Source organism: Pleurodeles waltl, chromosome 6 (genome assembly GCF_031143425.1).
Source record: "Pleurodeles waltl isolate 20211129_DDA chromosome 6, aPleWal1.hap1.20221129, whole genome shotgun sequence".
NCBI lineage: Eukaryota > Metazoa > Chordata > Amphibia > Caudata > Salamandridae > Pleurodeles > Pleurodeles waltl.
This window is the reverse complement of record NC_090445.1, coordinates 1722206760-1722225311: the sequence shown is the minus strand read 5'-3', so window position 1 is coordinate 1722225311 and position 18552 is coordinate 1722206760. Positions and strand designations below refer to the sequence as shown.

Genomic DNA, 18552 nt, shown 5'->3' with positions numbered 1-18552 from the left:
TAAATGTGCCCAAGTCTCACATAGAGCCCTCTCAACGTCTCCTGTTCATAGGGGCAGTACTGGACACAACATTGAATCGAGCCTTTCCTCCGCCACAGCGGATACGGGACATTCAGGCGCTGGTTCCAATGTTTCAAGAAGGAGCAGTAGTTCCGGGCCTCAAGGTCCTTTGTTTGCTCGGTCTGTTCGCTTCTTGCATTCTGTTGGTCACGCATGCACACTGGCATATGAGGGCTCTTCAGTGGTGCCTCCGCAAGCAGTGGCTTCAGCACAGAGGAGATCTCGGGGAATCGATAAGGGTCTCCAGAGACACTGCAGCGGATCTCCGATGGTGGGCTGTGGAAGGCAACCTTTCTCAAGAGAAGCCGTTCTCGCAGCCAACTCTGGTGGCCACGGTGATAACGGATGCCTCCACCGTAGGGTGGGGAGCTCATCTGGAGGATCTGGAGATCAAGGGTCGTTGGTCTCCAGTAGAGCCGAGGTTTCATATTAATCTGCTGAAACTGCAGACGATTTGTTTGGCCCTCAAGGCCTTCCTCCCTTCCCTTTGCGGTCAGTCAGTTCAGATTCTGATGGACAACACAACTGCGATTTGGTATATCAACAAACAGGGGGGGTGTAGGGTCGTACCTTCTTTGCAGAGAGGCTCTGCGACTCTGGTCCCGGGTGCGGGACCATCAGCTTTGTGTAGTGGCAAACCATTTGGCCGGGGTCTAAAACGTACATGCGGACAAGCTCAGTCGCTTCTTCTCGGACAACCACGAGTGGTGTCTGCATCCGGATCTAGTTCTTTACATCTTTCGGATGGGGGTTTTTCCCTGAATAGACCTCTTTGCCACTCGAGAATGCGCACTGTCGGTCGTTATGCAGCCTCCAGTATCCGATGCAAGGAGCGTTGGGGGGGGGCGCGTTTCAGATGTCCTGGTGCGACCAGTTGCTTTACGCGTTTCCTCCCATACCCTTGATTCCTCGGGTTTTGAGGAAGATTCGGCAAGACCGGGCCCCAAGTCATTCTGAAAGCTCTGGATTGGCCATGAAGGGTGTGGTGTGCAGACCTTCTCCGACTCACTGTACCCGCCCGCTCCGTCTCCCTCTCAGGGCAGACCTCCTTTCGCAGGGGCAGGTTCGACACACCACCTCCAAAGCCTGCAGCTTCATGCCTGGCGCTCGAACGGGGCAACCGGAGTTCCTTTTCTCTCCCACCGAAGGTGGTGGACGTTCTTTTATCAGCCAGACGACACTCCACCAAGTTGGTCTATGCAAGTAGGTGGGCTAATTTTGTTCGTTGGTGTGGGGAGAAGAAAATGTATCCCTTAAGTGCCCATCTTTCTGATGTTTTGTTGTTCGCGTTGTCATTGGCTCAGCGTGGTTGTGCTTTGCCCACGGTTAAGGGCCATCTTTCGGCCCTTTCGACTTTTTTTATATCTTCCAGATCAGCCCTCCCTATTCAGATCTCCTTTGGTTGTTCGATTTTTGAGGGGGCTTACTAATACATTTCCTCCCAGGCCTTTTATTATGCTGCAGTGGGACTTGAATTTGGTGTTGACTTCCTTGCTGCCCATTAGGATATTTGTTTTTCAAAACGGTGGCCATCACTTCGGCTAGACGTGTTAGCAAACTGCAGGCTCTTTCTGCTCACCCGCCTTTCACCACTTTTTTATAAGGATTAGGTGGTTTTGAGGACCAGGGTGGCTTTCCTCCCCAAGGTGGTGTCTCCATTTCACTTGGGACAATCAATAACTCTCTTGACGTTCTACCCTCCTCCGCATCCATCTAAGGAGGAGGAAAGACTCCGTCGTCTGGACCCTCAGATGATGAATCAACACTTTATTGGATACGTGATGAAGGGAAGGGGGGGAGAGAAACTTTGTGGGGAACGTGAGGTGAAGGGGAGGCCGTCCACAAGAGAGCGATCTCCAGGTGGGCCGTTCTTTGTATTAAAGTATGTTACTCATTGGCAAAGAAGGATCCCTCCTGAGGGGATCAGGGCTCATTCCACCAGGGCCAAGTCAACCCCATCGGCTTTGGCCAGAGGTGTTCCGATGGTGGACATCTGCAAGACTGTGACTTAGTCTTCCCTCTACACCTTTGTGAAGCATTATTGTTTGGATGCAGAGGTGCAAATGGATGGCAATTTTGCGCGGTCGGTGCTGCAGGATTTCCTAGTTTGACCAGACGGACACCCTCCGAGGTGGTACTGCTTTGGGACTCTATTCATTAGGTGAGGAATCCAAAGGTAGTTGTATCCATCAGAAGAGCAAGTTACTTACCTTCGGTAATGCTTTTTCTGGTGGATATATTAGCTACCTGTGGATTCCTCACGGTCCCTCCCGCCTCCCCCGTTGTCTGTCTGGTCATATCACGATCGGCTTGGGTGTGCACTTCAGTTTCAATGTTTCTACATATGTATATATGTTTATAGTTCACATTCAAGTTATTTTCAAGTTTGCAAACCATTCATGTTGGTATGTGCCCTTATTTAAAGAACTGTGCAAAAGTTTTTAGATGAAGATTCTCTATAAAGTTTATTCTTGTTAATCTTAAAGGGTGTAGATTGTCGATGTTCTTTATATGTTTCAAAGGCACCTAAAACATTGCATGAACTGACGTCAGCACGACGGCGAGGACCTCTTATTGCCACGATAACGTCAAGCGGAGCCGCGTGAAGTCGGGCAATTGTGATGTCCTCGCCTGACGTGCAGAGCTAGAGAGAGAAGTTTCCGTCTAATGCTGCGCATGGGGAGAATTCATTAGGTGGGGAATCCACAGGCAGCTAATGTATCCACCAGAAAAAGCATTACCAAAGGTAAGTAACTTGCTCTTCTGTTGCCGTGATCTGTGCTCGCTGGGTGAGTGAGCTTCAGGCTCTTTCTTCTAAACCCCCGTTGTTGTCTGTTTTCCCTGACAAGGTGGGGCTCCATACGAGGGCCTCATTCCTTCACAAAGTGGTCACGCCCATTCATGAAGCCCAATCCATCACTTTCCCTTTTTATTCACTCCCACATTCTTCTCACGAAGAGGAGAGACTCCACCGTCTGGATGCAAAAAGAGCCTAGGCATACTACCTCAATCTTACCAAAGATTTCGGGTTGGATGATGAACTCTTTTTTTGGGGGGGGGGGGGGTACGAAGAAAGGGAAGGCGGTGCAGAAGTGTAACATCTCACGATGGGTGCTTCTTTGCATCAAAAAGTGCTACGCTTTGGCTAAGAAGTTTTTTTAAAAAAAATACGTATTTATTTATATTTTTGCCAACTTTATAGGGATTCGAGAGGTACCCATAGTTTGTGGGTTCCCCTGGAGGAGAACAAGAATTTATCCCAGACGACTCGGAGAGGCATCGGTCGACTGCACCATCGGCTTCAGTGGGGCCTATTCACCCAAGGTCTGATTCGGAACCTTTTTCCTATGTGGAGGAATTGGATGGATCCCTGGACCATTATGAATACCAGGATGACCATGCTGTGGACTGGGAACAGGATTTGGGCGAAGCCAGTGGTCTGGATACTTCTCCTGACGCTGGCATGCTGTCTCCTCCTACTGTGGCTACGGCGGAGGAAGCAACTTACAGTATGGTGGTCAGTAGGGCAGCTGAGGTCCTCAGCCTTGAGCTACCTACTGTGGAAGTCAGGTCTAATCTCCTAACTGAGGTGCTTCAGCCTGGGGCTTCTACTTCAGAACCCCTTCTCTCATTCAATGAGGCCCTCACAGATGTCCTTTTGGGTACATGGTCCAAACCCAACACAGGGGCTCCTGTGAACAGGACTATTGCTAGCCGCCATTGGCCTGCACCGACGACCCAAAATTCCTGTCCCAACACCCCACTCCTGAGAGTCGTGTTATCCAGGCGCATTCCCTTCCGTACCCCAGGATAGTGAATCCAAAAAGCTAGAACAATTTGCCAAGAAGTTGTTTTCTTCCTGCAGCCTCGCACTGCGGTCTGTGAACACTGCATGTTTTTTGTGACGTTATACCCACTCCCTGTGGGTTACAGTTGCGCAAGTCCTGCCGCAGATACCGGAGGAGGCCCGTGCTATCGTCTCCCAAGCAGTGAAAGATGGGAGAGATGCAGAAAAGTTCACTATCCGTTGTGGGCGGGATACAAGAGACTTTCTGGGCAGATCGGTTGCAACAACAGTGGTCTTGCGGTGCCATGCCTGGTTACGCACTTGTGGCTTCTTGGGGGATGTCAAACAGTCACTCATGGACATGCCCTTTGATGGCACCCGTCTCTTTGGAGACAAAGCGGACTCTGCCTTGGAGAGATTCAATGATTCCCAGTCTACGGCTCGGACCCTTGGTCTTTCCTCCGCCACTCGTCCACCGCATTCAGCTTTTCATCCATTTCGTGGAACACGGAAGGGGCACCCTGTCATGTCCTCAACCCAGCCATCGTGCCACGCACGCTGGGCAGCCTATGCATGGCCGAGGTCGCGGAATTCCACGTGGCTGTGAGACAGGGAACCATAGGTCTGTCCATTCCACCTCTGCCCCCCCCACCCCCCCCCCCCCCCCCTGCAGTCTCCAAACCCTCCTAGTCCGTCCCGTCACTCCTACCCAGTTAGGGGCAGGATCCGCCATCACCTGCCCCACTGGGAACTTATCACCACTGATGGGTGGGTTTTGCAGATCATTCGGAAGGGCTACTCCTCCCCACCCTCCTTTGGAATCTGCAGCACCACACATGCCACCATCCTTCCATCATCTTCCGGAGGATCATTTTGTGCTTCTCCACCAGGAAGTCATGGCTCTCTTGGCCAAGGGAGCTATAGAAAGAGTCCCTGTGCCAAAAGTGGGTTGTGGTTGTTATTCCTGCTACTTTCTTATACCAACGAAGGACAAGGGCTTACATCCAATCCTAGACTTTCGGGTCCTGAACTACTTCCTCAAGAAGGAGAAATTAAAAATGGTCACCCTGGCTCATGTTCTTTCTGCCTTAGACCCATGAGACTGGATGGTAGCGTTGGACTTGCAGGATGCTTATTTTCACATCCCCATCCTGCCTGCCCACAGACGTTACCTACGATTCATGGTAGGTCACGAGCACTTTCAGTTTACCATGCTCCTTTTCGGCCTTACCAGCGCCCCTCTGGTGTTCACAAAAATGATGGCGGTGGTTGCAGCTCATCTGTGCAGGTTAGGGGTCTCAGTTTTCCCCTACCTCAATGACTGGCTCTTGAAGGCGCCTTCTCCCCAGACAGTCGTCTCTCACCTTCAGACTATGGCGAACCTCCTGCACAAGCTTGGGTTCACTATAAACGTGCCGAAGTCACACCTGACTTCCTCTCAGACGCTCACTTTCATTGGAGCTGTTCTGGATACAGTGCAATTTCTCGCTTATTCTCCAGACAAGCGAGTCCAAGACCTTCAGGCTATGATTCAGATCTTTCTTTCAGCCTCGGTCTTGGGTTTCGGTGAGTGTGAGCCTGCTGGGCCTCATGGCCTCCTGTCTCCTGCTAGTACACATGCCAGATGGCATATGCGCACTCTGCAGTGGGACCTAAAGTTCCAGTGGGCGCAGCATCAGGGAAATCGCTCAGACATGGTCCAGATCTCGGAGGGGACTGCGAAAGACCTGCAGTGGTGGCTTTAGAATCCAAATTGTGTCAACAGCAGATCCCTCTCCATTCCCCAACCAGATCTCTCTATAGTGACAGATGTGTCACTTGTGGGTTGGTGTGGACACATGGGAGAAGCAGAGATCAGAGGCCTCTGGTTTCCGGCGGAGTCGGGCTCCACATAAAAATGCTGGAGCTCCGGGCTCCGGGCAATCAGGCTTAGGTCAAAAACATTCCTTCCCTCTCTCAAAGGGAAAGTGGTGCAGGTGTTCACAGACAACACTACCGCCATGTGGTACTCCAACAGACAACGCGGGGTAGGGTCCTGGACCCTTTGTCAGGAAGCACTACGCCTCTGGACATGGCTGGAATATCAGGGCATTACGCTGATGGTTGAACATCTGGCAGGCTCTCAACGCCAGAGCAGACAAACTCAGCCGCTGACGCACAGTCGATCACGAATGGCGTCTCTATCTGGAGGTGACGCAAGGTCTCAAGTGGGGAGAGCCTTGGTTTGATCTGTTTGCCTCCGCAGAGAACACGCAATGTCAGCTGTTTTGCACGTTGGAATTTTCGAAGACTGCACTCGCTCGGAGACGCTTTTCATCTCGAGTGGAGCTCCAGCCTCCTGTACGCCTTCCCGTCTAGCCCTCTTCTACCCAGAGTTCTCAAGAAAATCAAGTACGACCGGGCCCAAGTTATCTTGGTGGCTCCGGACTGGGCTTGAAGAGTGTGGTATCCAGAGCTATTGAGCATGTCCATCCATCCTCCACTCAGACTGCCTCTTTGGGCAAATCTTCTGTCACAGCAGCAGGGGACGGTTCTCCATCGGCACCTGTCCAACCTCCACCTTCATGCGTGGAGATTGAGCTGCAACAGTTGAATGCATTTGCCCTTCCACCCAAAGTCTGCAATGTTTCTTGGCAGCCAGGCATCCATCGACTAAAACTGTATATGCCTGTCGTTGGAATAAATCTTGTGGCATGGTGTACCAACAAATCTGTTGATCACATTTGTGCCCCTCTGTCAGAGGTTCTTCTGTTCATTATTTAGCCCAGCAGGGCTCTGCTTTGGGCACCCTTAAAGGTTACTTGATCAGCCCTCACTCTTTAAATCTCCTATTGTCAGTAGGTTCTTAAAAGGGCTCACCCACTTATTATCTCCCACTCCATTTATTATGCCTCAGTGGAATCTTAATCTTGTACTTACTTATTTAATGTTTACCCCCTTTGAGCCAATGCATAATTGTCCCTTGCGGATCCTCGCATTCAAACTGTCTTTCTTTGTCGCTATCACCTCTGCTTGCAGGGTGAGTGAGCTCCAGGTGCTTTCTTCAATGCCTCCAACCTTGTCTGTACACCCTGACAAAGTGGTGTTACGCATTAGAGCTTCATTCCTTCCTAAGGTATTTACACCATTTTATGTAGGCCAGTCCATCACTTTGCCTACCTTCTACACACTCCCACACCCTTCCCATGAGAAGGGGAGAGACTCCACTGTCTGGACCCAAAAAGAGTGTTGGTGTTCTACCTCCATTGTACTAAAGATTTCCAGGTGGACAATCAACTCTTTGGCTATGTGGGTGCTAAGAAAGGGAAGGCAGTGCAAAAGCATATCATCTCTCGATGGGTACTTCTTTGCATCAAAATGTGCTACACTTTGGCTAAAAAGCAACCTCCTGAAGGCTTGCGTGCTCATTCCACCAGAGAAATTGCGGCTTCCACTGCGTTAGCACGCGGAGTTCCTGTCCTGGATATCTGTCGGGCAGCTACATGGGCATCCCTGCACACGTTTGATAAGCATTACTGCCTGGATAGTCGGGTCCGTCGAGGCGGCTACTTTGGTCGTTCAGTCCTGCAAGACTTTCTAGTATGATCTTTGTTCGCAGCCCACCACATAGGATGGCATTGCTTGGGTATCAATTCTAAGGTAAGGAATCTGCAACTAGAAGTCTCTATCAGATGTACAGGTTAGTTACCTTCGGTATTTGAAATATCTGGTGGGAGACACATTCTAGTTGCAGCTTCCTTACCGCCCACCCATCCACCCCGCTTTGCGAAATTATTTCTGGGGACAGGTGTTCCACCCTTTCAGGTCCTTAGCTCTGTCGCACCAATCTCAGTGTTCTTAGCGGCTCTGGCGTGGAAAGTCGGTAAAAGAAACTGACATCACTGCGCGAGGGCGGCGTCAATGTACTACTCCAGACGTCACCAAGGCATCAGTCGATGCCTGCGGAGTCGAACGCCACCTACAGATGCCCAAGGGTATTGCTCGAAGAAAAATCTCCAGATACAGTCTAACGCCTGGGGGGAAATTCTAAGGTAAGGAATCTGCAACTAGAATATGTCTCTACCAGATATTTCATTACCGAAGGTAAGTAATTTGTACTTTAGGCCATTTGGGAGCTTGCATAAGGGGTCGCACCCCTTATCAGTATAAAGGTTAAAAAAAAAAAAACAACAAAAAAACCCTGGTTTCTAGTGGCTTCTGCACCCCACCCCCTGCCAAAAGGGGCAGATCGGCCTAATTAATAAAGGCTAATCTGCCCCCTGGGGGGGGCAGAAATGATCTTTTAAAAAAATTGCTTGAGGGGGGGGGGGGGAAACAACCCTTGCCTAAGGGGTCACTCCTGTTCTCAATATAAATAAAAGCATCCCTGGTGCCTAATGGCTTCTGCCCTCCCTGGGGGCAGATCAGCCTATTTCTGATGGATACAACTACCTGTGGATTCCTCACCTAATTAATACTCCCATTGTGCCAGCGTTCGACGGAAATCTTCCTAGCTTCTGCACGTCGACGAGGATGTCACAGTTGCCCACGCGACGCCGTCTGACGTCATACAGGCAATAAGAGGTCCTCGCCGACGTCAGTTCACTTTTTTCCGTGCCATTCGAAACGGTTATCTTCGAGGGAGCTACTGTTGCTGTTCGACAGTTACAGTGTGTTTTTTGGATCTATTTTTTTCTTTGAGATTACAATGTCGCAAAGAAAGTCAGGATTCAAGCCCTGCCGTGAGTGTGGGGGCAAAATGTCGGTAACTAACTAAGACTGTTTGTGGTGTCTTAGTTCCGATCATGATGTTGACAAGTGCGATTCTTGTCAACATATGAATCCTAAGGCCCTGAAAGAGCGCGAGGCTAAGCTTTTTCTGGCGAAGTCGAAAAGGAAGGAAAAGAGACCTCATCAAAAATCCTCGTCACCGAAGTCTCATCGGCGTCATCGGGACTCCCGGCGTCATCGAGAATCACGGCGCTGGTCGAGTAAAGAGAGGTCGAGGTCACTATCAACTCGACGTCGGAAGACTTGGGAGGTCAGTCCCACGATCACTCCCCATCCGTCGACACCGTTGCCTTCTCCAGCCTCACCGACTTCGCCCGGGTCATCGGGCCAACCACTTTCAGTGTTTGAGGTTCCGCAGCCTCAAATATTTTCTCCGTCGTTGCAGACGTCGAGGTCGGTGTCGCCTTCGAACCAGGCCCCCCGGTACCCAGCTTTCCCGGCCCCTGGAGCTGATAGTACCACATTTTTAAATGCGATGTTTTCCATCTTCCAGCAGATGGCTCCAGGTGGTGGACCGGCTGGTCGTTCGGGCCCTTTGGCCTTCAACATGGGTGCTCCGGCTCCGCTTCGACCGGCACCCTTTATGCCCTTTCTCCCCCTGGGGAACGTGGGCTCGGCGCCGGTATCGGCTCCGGTGGCTCCTGAGACTTCGGCTCCGGCAGCTTCGATGTTTCAACCAGTGGCGCCGTCTAGACCTCCTGCAACTCCGAAGCAGTCTTCTCTCCATGCGACTTCTCGATCGGCGTCGTTCTTCATCATCCGCTGACGCCATGTCGACGCCGAGGATAGAGGAGAGGCTGCACTCGAGGAGGCTTGCTCTCCGCCTCCTTGAAGAGCAGGAGTACGAGAGACAAAACATGGAGGAAGGAGAGATTGAGGACTCTCGTGAGGGTCTCCATGGGCTGGACACTGCTAGTGGCCTAGATACTTCCCCCGAGTGGGACTTGTCATCTCCTGGGGAGTATACAGAACAGGCGGCCACTTTCCATTCTGTTATCAGGAAGGCAGCTAGCTTCTTGGATCTTCCTTTGCCGGTAACTGAAGCCAAGCAGAATTTGTTGACAGAGGTGTTGCACCCGGCCTCTACATCGGCAGAACCACTTTTGCCGTTCAATGAGGCTTTGCTGGACCCTGTTTTGGAAGTCTGGAAGAAGCCGGGGTCTTTTTCAGCTGTCAATAGATCTGTGGCTAGGAGGTATCGGGCTGCACCGGCTGACCCTGTTTTTCTTACCAGACATCAAACCTGAAAGCTTGGTGGTCCAGGCTTCCTGCTCGGCAGGGTCTGCTCCTGGCTCTTTTCCATCTGTGCCCTCAGATAGAGACTCCAAGAAGATGGACATGGCATCCAAAAAGGTGTTCTCTTCGTGTAGCATGGCATTGAAGTCCACCAATGCTACATGTATTTTAGGAAGGTACATTTATGCCCTGATGGACGAGATTGCATCAACGCATACGGAGGTCCCTCAGGGGCTGTTAAATCTAGTATTGGACGCTCAGGCAGCTGCAACTCTGGTTATCCAATCTGGGTTGGATACAACTGACTCCATTGCTAGGGCAATGGGCACTGCTGTAGTTACGAGGAGGCAGGCTTGGCTTCGTAACTCATGATTTTCCTCTGATGTGCAGTCGACCCTACTGGACCTTCCTTTTGATGGGGACAAGCTCTTTGGTGCCAAGGCGGATTCGGCCTTAGAGAGGTTCAAGGAGAGCAGGGCCACGGCCAAGTCGCTGGGCTTGCAAGCCACTTCTTCTGCCTCCTCCAGATTTTTTTAGGAGGTTTCGAGGATTTGGTCGTGGCTCCTCCTTTCGAGGGAAATTCCAGCAGCCTACCTCTGCTCTCTCCTATAGATCTTTTAGAGGGAGGGGTAGGGTCCGTACCAGGGTAGCCTCTCAGCAGCACTCCTCCTTTTCCTCTTCCTCTGGAGGGGTGCAGCAGGGGAAGCAGCCTTAGGCTTTCACCAATTCCCACTCACTCCACTCTTGTAGGGGGGAGGTTACTGAATTTTCTCCACAAGTGGGAGGTCATAACTTCAGACTCCTGGGTTACCAGCATTGTGAGAAAAGGCTACACCCTTCCCTTTTGGGAGTTTCCGCCCCCCATCCCGCCCCGCCCATCTTATTGTTCAGAAGAACACCTCCTGTTGTTGGAACAGGAGGTTCAAGTCCTCCTTTCAAAGGGCTCGGTGGAGTTGGTCCCAGAGCAGGAAAGGGGTCAAGGTTGTTATTCAAGGTACTTCCTGATTCCCAAGGAGGATGGTCGGTTGAGACCAATCCTGGACCTAAGGATCTTGAATTGGTTCCTCAAACAGGAAAAGTTCAAGATGCTGACCCTAGCTCAGGTGCTTTTGGCGCTGAACAATGGAGATTGGATGGTGTCTGTCGACTTGCAGGATGCTTACTTTCATATCCCGATACTCAGGTTGCACAGGAAGTATCTCCGTTTTGTGGTGGGGTCGCAGCACTATCAGTTTGCGGTCCTCCCGTTTGGTCTTACTTCAGCACCTCGAGTCTTCACGAAGGTGATGTCGGTGGTTGCGACAGAGCTCAGAAGGAATGGGATAGCAGTATTTCCTTATCTAGACGACTGGTTGATCAAAGCCAGGTCTCCGGAGCTCGTGTTGCATCACCTGCAGTCGACCACCCAGTTGTTGTTCGACCTGGGCTTTTGGGTAAACATGCCCAAATCTCACCTAGAGCCCTCTCAGCGCCTCCTGTTCATAGGGGCAGTACTAGATACAACATTGAACCGAGCCTTTCCTCCGCCTCAGCGGATTCAGGACATTCAGGCGTTGATTCCAATGTTTAAAAGTGGAGCAGTCATTCCAGTCCTCAAGGTCCTACGTCTGCTCGGTCTGTTTGCTTCTTGCATACTGTTGGTCATGCATGCTCGCTGGCACATGAGGGCTCTTCAGTGGTGCCTCCGAAGGCAGTGGTCTCAACACAAAGGGGATCTCGAAGGCTCGGTGAGAATCTCCAGAGATGCTGCCATGGATTTGAAATGGTGGATTGCGGACGGCAATCTTTCCAGAGGAAGGCCGTTGTCGCAAGCTACGCCTGTGGCCACAGTAATAACGGATGCTTCCACTCTAGGGTGGGGAGCTCATCTGTGGGACGTGGAGATCAAGGGACTTTGGTCTCTAGTAGAACAGGTGTTTCATATAAATCTGTTGGAGTTACGGGCTGTACGTCTGGCTCTCAAGGCCTTCCTCCCATCCCTTCGTGGTCAGTCGGTTCAGGTCCTGACGGACAACACTACTGCGATGTGGTATATAAACAAACGGGGAGGGTTAGGGAAGCTCTACGGCTATGGTCCTGGGCAAAGGACCATCAGATTTGCTTGGTAGCAAATCATCTGGCCGGAGTCTTGAACGTACGTGCGGACAATCTCAGTCGCCATTTCTCGGCCGATCACGAGTGGCGTCTCCATCCAGATCAAGTCCGGTTAATCTTCCAGATGTGGGGGTTTCCTCGGATAGATCTGTTTGCCACCCGGGAGAACTCACACTGCCCGTTATTCTGCAGCCTCCAGTATCCGGTACAAGGAGCTTTGGGGGATGCGTTTCAGATGACCTGGTGCGACCAGTTGCTTTACGTGTTTCCCCCCCATACCCTTGATTCCTTGTGTGTTGAGTAAAATTCGCCAAGACCGGGCTCAAGTCATCTTAATTGCTCCGGATTGGCCAAGGAGGGTGTGGTACTCGGACCTTCTCCAACTCTCACTGTGCCCTCCGCTCCGTCTCCCTCTCAGGGCAGACCTCCTCTCGCAGTCGCAGGGGCAGGTTTTACACCCCCACGTCCAGAACCTGCACCTTCATGCCTGGAGATTGAACGGGGCAACCTGAGTTCTTTCTCTCTCCTGCCTGATGTAGTGGATGTTATCTCATCGGCCAGGCGACACTCCACTAAATCTATCTACGCTAATAGGTGGTCTAAATTTGTGGTTTGGTGTGGAGAGAGGCAGATTGATCCCTTACGTGCTCATTTGTCAGATGTTTTATCTTTTGCTTTGTCTTTAGCACAGAGGGGTTGTGCAAGGGTTACTTGTCTGCCTTGTCAGCCTTTCTTTGTCTTCCAGACCAGCCTTCTTTATTTAAATCCCCAATAGTACTTAGATTCTTGAAGGGCCTTATGAATAAAATCCCTCCAACTCCTTTCGTTATGCCTCAATGGGATTTGACCTTGGTTCTAACTTTCCTTATGGGGGTCCCCTTTTGAGCCTATGCATTCTTGCCCCATAAGATTATTGGTTCTTAAAACGGTTTTCCTGGTTGCAATTACCTCTGCAAGGAGAGTGAGTGAGTTGCAGGCTCTATCGGTAAAACCCCCTTATACATCTTTTTATGGGGATAAGGTGGTGTTGAGGACGAAGGCTGCTTTCCTTCCGAAGGTTGTTTCACCCTTTCATTTGGCCCAGACAATTACTCTATCCACGTTTTATCCTCCGCCTCATCCGTCAAAGGAAGGAGAGACTACACCGCTTGGACCCAAAGAGGGCGCTAAGCTTTTATATAGACAGGACAAAGGATTTCAGGCTGGAGGATCAGCTTTTCATCGGATACGTGGGAAAGAGGAGAGGAAAGGCAGTCCACAAGAGAACACTCTCCAGGTGGGTTGCTCTTTGCATTAAAATGTTTTGCTCTTTAGCAAAGAAGGATCCTCCTGATGGTATAAGAGCTCATTCCACCAGAGCTAAGTCGGCCTCTTCGGCCTTGGCTAGGGGTGTTCCTGTGGTCGACATCTGCAAGGCCGCAACTTGGTCATCCCTTCATACTTTTGCGAAGCATTACTGCTTGGACTCTGAGGTCAGAAGGGATGGCCATTTTGCACGGTCAGTGCTGCAGGATTTCTTGGTTTGACCATTCAGGCACCCACCACAGAGTGCGGTACTGCTTTGGGACTCTATTCATTAGGTGAGGAATCCACAGGTAGTTGTATCCATCAGAAGAACGAGTTACTTACCTTCGGTAGTGACTTTTCTGGTGGATACATTAGCTACCTGTGGATTCCTCACGGTCCCACCTTCCTCCCCGTTGCCTGTTTGGTCTAAACAAGTAATTCTTGAGTGTGCTCCTCTTGGTTTTGAGGATTTGTATATATTATGTATATATGTTTATATCTCTCTCTCTCTCTCTCTCTATATATATATATATATATATATATATATATATATATATATTTATTTACTTGTTTAAAAAAAACAAATGGTAGGTTGAATTCTCAGAATGATGTGTTTGGAATATCATTAAATATTACTATTGTTCTTTCATCTCAATGGCCTAATATTCTCAGGCACGTAAAAAATGTTGGTACTGATGTCGGCGAGGACCTCTTATTGCCTGTATGACGTCAGACGGCATTGCATGGGCAACTGTGACGTCCTCGTCGACGTGCAGAACCTAGGAAGAAGATTTCCGTCGAATCCTGGCGCAATGGGAGTATTCATTAGGTGAGGAATACACAGGAAGCTAATGTCTCCACCAGAAAAGTCGCTACTGAAGGTAAGTAACTCGTTCTTTAATAGCATTATGTCCATGGCAGTGAAGGGGTTAAGGACATGAAGACAACACCCGCTTTAGCAAGAGGTTTCTGTTGACCCGGTGACAAAGTTGATGCATGATACATTTGGGACTTTCCTATGGTAGTAGTATGACTATTTTGCCATTATCATGCTTTTGAATACTGTATTTGATATTTAACGTGACATTGCTATTTGCGTGCCCTCCACTTGAACGTCATATTGGTTCTGCATGGAATAGTTACAAGGTGTATTTTCTCTTCTAGGGAATGACGGCTCCAAACGGGAATGAACAAGAAGGAACTGACCATTTTTATCTCACGAAGAAAAAGGGGACATAAACATGGACTATGTTATGAATTTAGAGTTTGATAGGTTATGTGGAATACCCCTTCCCTAAGATTTCTGTGAAATAAAGGTTTTTTTTCTAATTGTAAAGGCTGCTGATTAATAAAATGGACAAAGGAGATGCATTTTCCATGGCTCCGGTCTTGAGATTGAATCATAGTTCATAATTTCAATAATTATCAAAAGTAAATGTGCTTTGCTAATGTGTCCCTCATTAGTGCTGACCTACCATTAGTATTTTTTAGTGAAAGCTAACTACCCAACTGCCTCTCCAATAACTTTTTTTAACCAGTTTTAAATTGCATTTTCAATATCACAATCTTGAATAAATTACATCTATGAAAGTTACATTATCATTAGTAAAATCCGCAATCCAGCTACATCGTCATTAATAAAATAGTTTCACATCAGTATCAGCAGGAGCCCTTGGTTCAGTCCTTAAACAGCAACATTGGTAAAAACAAGTCATGTGTCGATGTTAACTCACATTCTGCCATTACCATAAGTGCTATTCAATCTTGCTATCTCAAGCAGGTACTGCAAACATTGAAAATCAACAGTGACATCCATGAAGCTATAATGGCCACTAGGAAGCTATTCGGGGACATCAAAGGGTGTAACAGAAGGGTGTTGTCACTCACCCATGGACAGGCTGGAAGGGGTTATGATGGAGGTGTGGGAATGTGGATAAAAGGGGATGGGGGGGGGGGGGGTGGGGGTGTTATGTCCCCGCCAGGGTAGGTTTAAGTACGGGCCACCAACTCTTGAATGTGTGCAAGTCAAGTAATAGTGCTTCCCATTCCACATTTCTGGGGTATTTGCGTAGTCCTCATATTTCTTGCCTCCTGAGCTCCTCTCCCTGTCCCCACTTCAGTATTGCCGCACACCAGTGGGCTATATCTAACAATACCTGGGCTTTCCAGTGCATGGCAATTAGTCTGCATGCTATCAGCAATGTTTGGTTTATAAACCGGTTCGCAGCTTTATCTGTTTTTGAGCACCTGAACAATCCCAACAGTGCAACTTCCATTGTGAACACATCCAGTCACCTCTCAGCAAGTTGGACACTGACACCCATAAGGTTACAGACTGAGCAACTCCAGAATACGTGCATCGTGTCAGCACCTGCATGTTGGCATCTCGGGCAAACAGAGGAGGACCCAAACATTTAGGACAGAGTTGCAGGAGTGAGGTAAGCTATATGAAATATATTATGCAGAATCTACTGAACTTGGTATTCTGCATCATCCTGGGGTATGTAAGTACTGTTTCCAGTATTTCCTTGTCGACTCGCCACCTAAGCCCCACTCCCTAAGGACTACATTTAACAGGTTGTGTGCGGTGTATGCTAGTGCACAAACAAAGCAGGTGACAAGTCTACAGCCTCAACCCATTATATACAGTGTGTGTATGAGAGGGTGCTTATGGGGTTGCCATGGAGCCAAAGATGGCAGCCGTGGAGTAACTTTGCTCCAGGACCTGAATGCCGCAATCAACATTAATCCTGCCATTACACACACACACACACACACAGATAGACACAGTGCTGCATCAGACTGTCGACTGGCCAGAACCAACCTTGCATACCATACCGGGGCATGCCCAGCAGAGGGGGAGGGGGAGGTTGTAGGGAGCTGGCTACTACAAAGACCACAGCTGACACTAGCAGACTTTTACCCCACGGAACATGATTTTAGTCATCCTGCATACAGTGATCCAGCAACGTATTGGCGTGGTAGACTTGGAACACGCCATGGGTAAACCGAAATCACCAAAACCTCACCCCCGTCCACCCTATCCCACACTCCATCATGGGGAGGAGCCTTGACACAGGGCAAAGACCTCCAGCTCTCCACAGGACTTGTGTGAAAAACAGGCCACCATCCTACTTACCAATAAATCCTCTTGCTCATTAGTAGAAGCGCACATAAAGGAGATGTGTGGAATTTGGTCTCCTTCAGAAGGACCTGTGAAAACTGGCTTCCCGGTTCACCAACACAGAACGTAATATCACAGAGATGGTACCACAGCTGAAGACCCAAAAACAGACCACCCAAGACCTTATGGACAAAGTGCACTTGTTAGGTACATGCTGAGTCATGCCAGGCTAACGCCAAGTGAAGCATGCCAATGAAACTCATGACCAGGTTGTGACCCTGCCATTAGCAGACTACCTGTAAAAACCAAAAACCACTGGCCAGCCCAGCTACTTCTTTCTTCAACACTGTAGGCGGCTTTTTAATCAGTCTGCTCCACACTATTAACGAGGGCTTTCTGAGGCACCGTACTGCAGTATCTCTCAGATTGCCAGCCTAACTCTAGCAAATACACAGCTCGAATCCACTCATAAGGGGACAAACCTTGATAACTGCTGGTATGGTGGTCCCCTACAAGAACAGAAATCACCCTGCCTACAGGCTGGATATTACAATTGCAGTCTGCCATTCTTCAGTATGTATCACTCTGACCTACACAGCTAACTGGCCACCCCTATAATATCTGTCGCCTATTCAGTGTAATAGACCAGGCATCCTCCCTATATACTAGATCAGCCTAATAGTCTGTATTGATTGAGTCTTATGGAGCACCTGTTTGCGACCCTATCATCCTTCGTTCTAGGTCCATGCCTCTTAGCTTACAACAAACTACTAAACATAAACCTCCCTTCAAGGGTCCAAGTGGGCTGCCTAATATTGCCCCCCTTTCCTGTTGGTCGTGGTTAAACAGGGTTGTCCCATCTCCCCAATCCTGTTTGACATCTGCCTTTCAGGACTTCGAAGCGGTGACTGGGCTCCAAGTTAACTAGGGAAAATTCCATACTTTCTTGTTCCGAGGTGAAACCCCACACCGCCAGCATTGCCCCTACACCCTTAGCTTGGAAGTCCACAGCCTTCCGTTACCTGGGGTTCCACTTCACCACTTGCAGGAAGACCAATTTGAGGGCAACTCTGTCAGCAGCTCCCCAGAGCCCTCACCGGCAAGATTGCATTCTCAAAGATGATAATCCTTCCCCAATTGCAGTATTTTGTCAACGTACCAGCCTTTTCACCATACCACTTCTGTGATCTAGATCATTTGATGGGGGATACAATCTGGAATGTTGGGTTGACAGTGGTTCAGGGAGGTTTGAGGGGACCCATGTTTCGAGTCTTACTACCTGGTGGCACAGCTTGATTGGGTGGCTCGATGGCTGGTGGGCAAAAACACATTCAAGATCACCACTGATGATGCCCTGCTCCTTTCCTGGATGGTTGCTGTGGAAATGTCTAACCAGAAACTTTCGCCTAACAAACAAACCAGATTGCTCCATATGCCCCTAACATTGCAATACAGGGCCTCACCAGCGTGTAGGGCTCATTGACAAGAGAGCAGCTACCAGACTGGCAGGCACACTCATTTGACACAGTGGAAGACCTCTTCCAGGACGGCCAGCTTTTGACCAGGACTATGCCATCTCCCAGGACAATTCACATACTGATGCCTGCTGCCTCAATGGACTCCCTATGGTAAATCCTTACAGAAAAAACTAGACACAAAGTTGTTTGTACAATATATCAAATGGTACACGGGTGACATCTTATCATTTGGCTTTGTAAAGCCATTGGAACACTTCGACATACCCCTGATGCAACTTAGGCAGTTCTGTACGGAGAACCACAGGAGGCATTTTCATGATCATCAATGTGCCAGGGCCCTGGAATCACATAAGATGGTAAGACATAAAGCATGCTACAAGAATAACCAATAAGTGCTTCTACATAAGGGCTACCTCAACCCCTCCAACCCCCCTTAACAGAATATTGCTAGTGGCACACCTCACCTGCCTGAGATGCTCTTTCCCAGTGGTGCACCTTCAACACATGCTCTAGTCCTGCTCCACATTGGCACACTTTTGGGACAAGCTGCATAGCACTTTGGCCACAGTCCCATAACTTAATGCCACCGCACTAGGATTATTCCCATTGATGGAACCAACACAAAGTACAAGCCAAATTTGCTAAGCTGGCCCTCTTATTGGCCAAATGCCTCCTCTCTTTGTATTGAAAGGCCCCGCAACCGCGTCGCAGGCCCA

General features: G+C 49.4%; 1 long non-coding RNA gene across 1 annotated transcript in view; it reads left to right on the top strand.

Moving 5' to 3' along the window:
* LOC138301454 (uncharacterized) overlaps nucleotides 1–14605 on the top strand; it is a 64706-nt gene extending 50101 nt beyond the window's left edge. Inside the window, exon 3 of the long non-coding RNA XR_011205112.1 lies at nucleotides 14399–14605. This is a non-coding gene — a long non-coding RNA (uncharacterized lncRNA). The remainder of the gene's footprint in view (nucleotides 1–14398) is intronic.
* Nucleotides 14606–18552: the final 3947 nt, after the last annotated feature.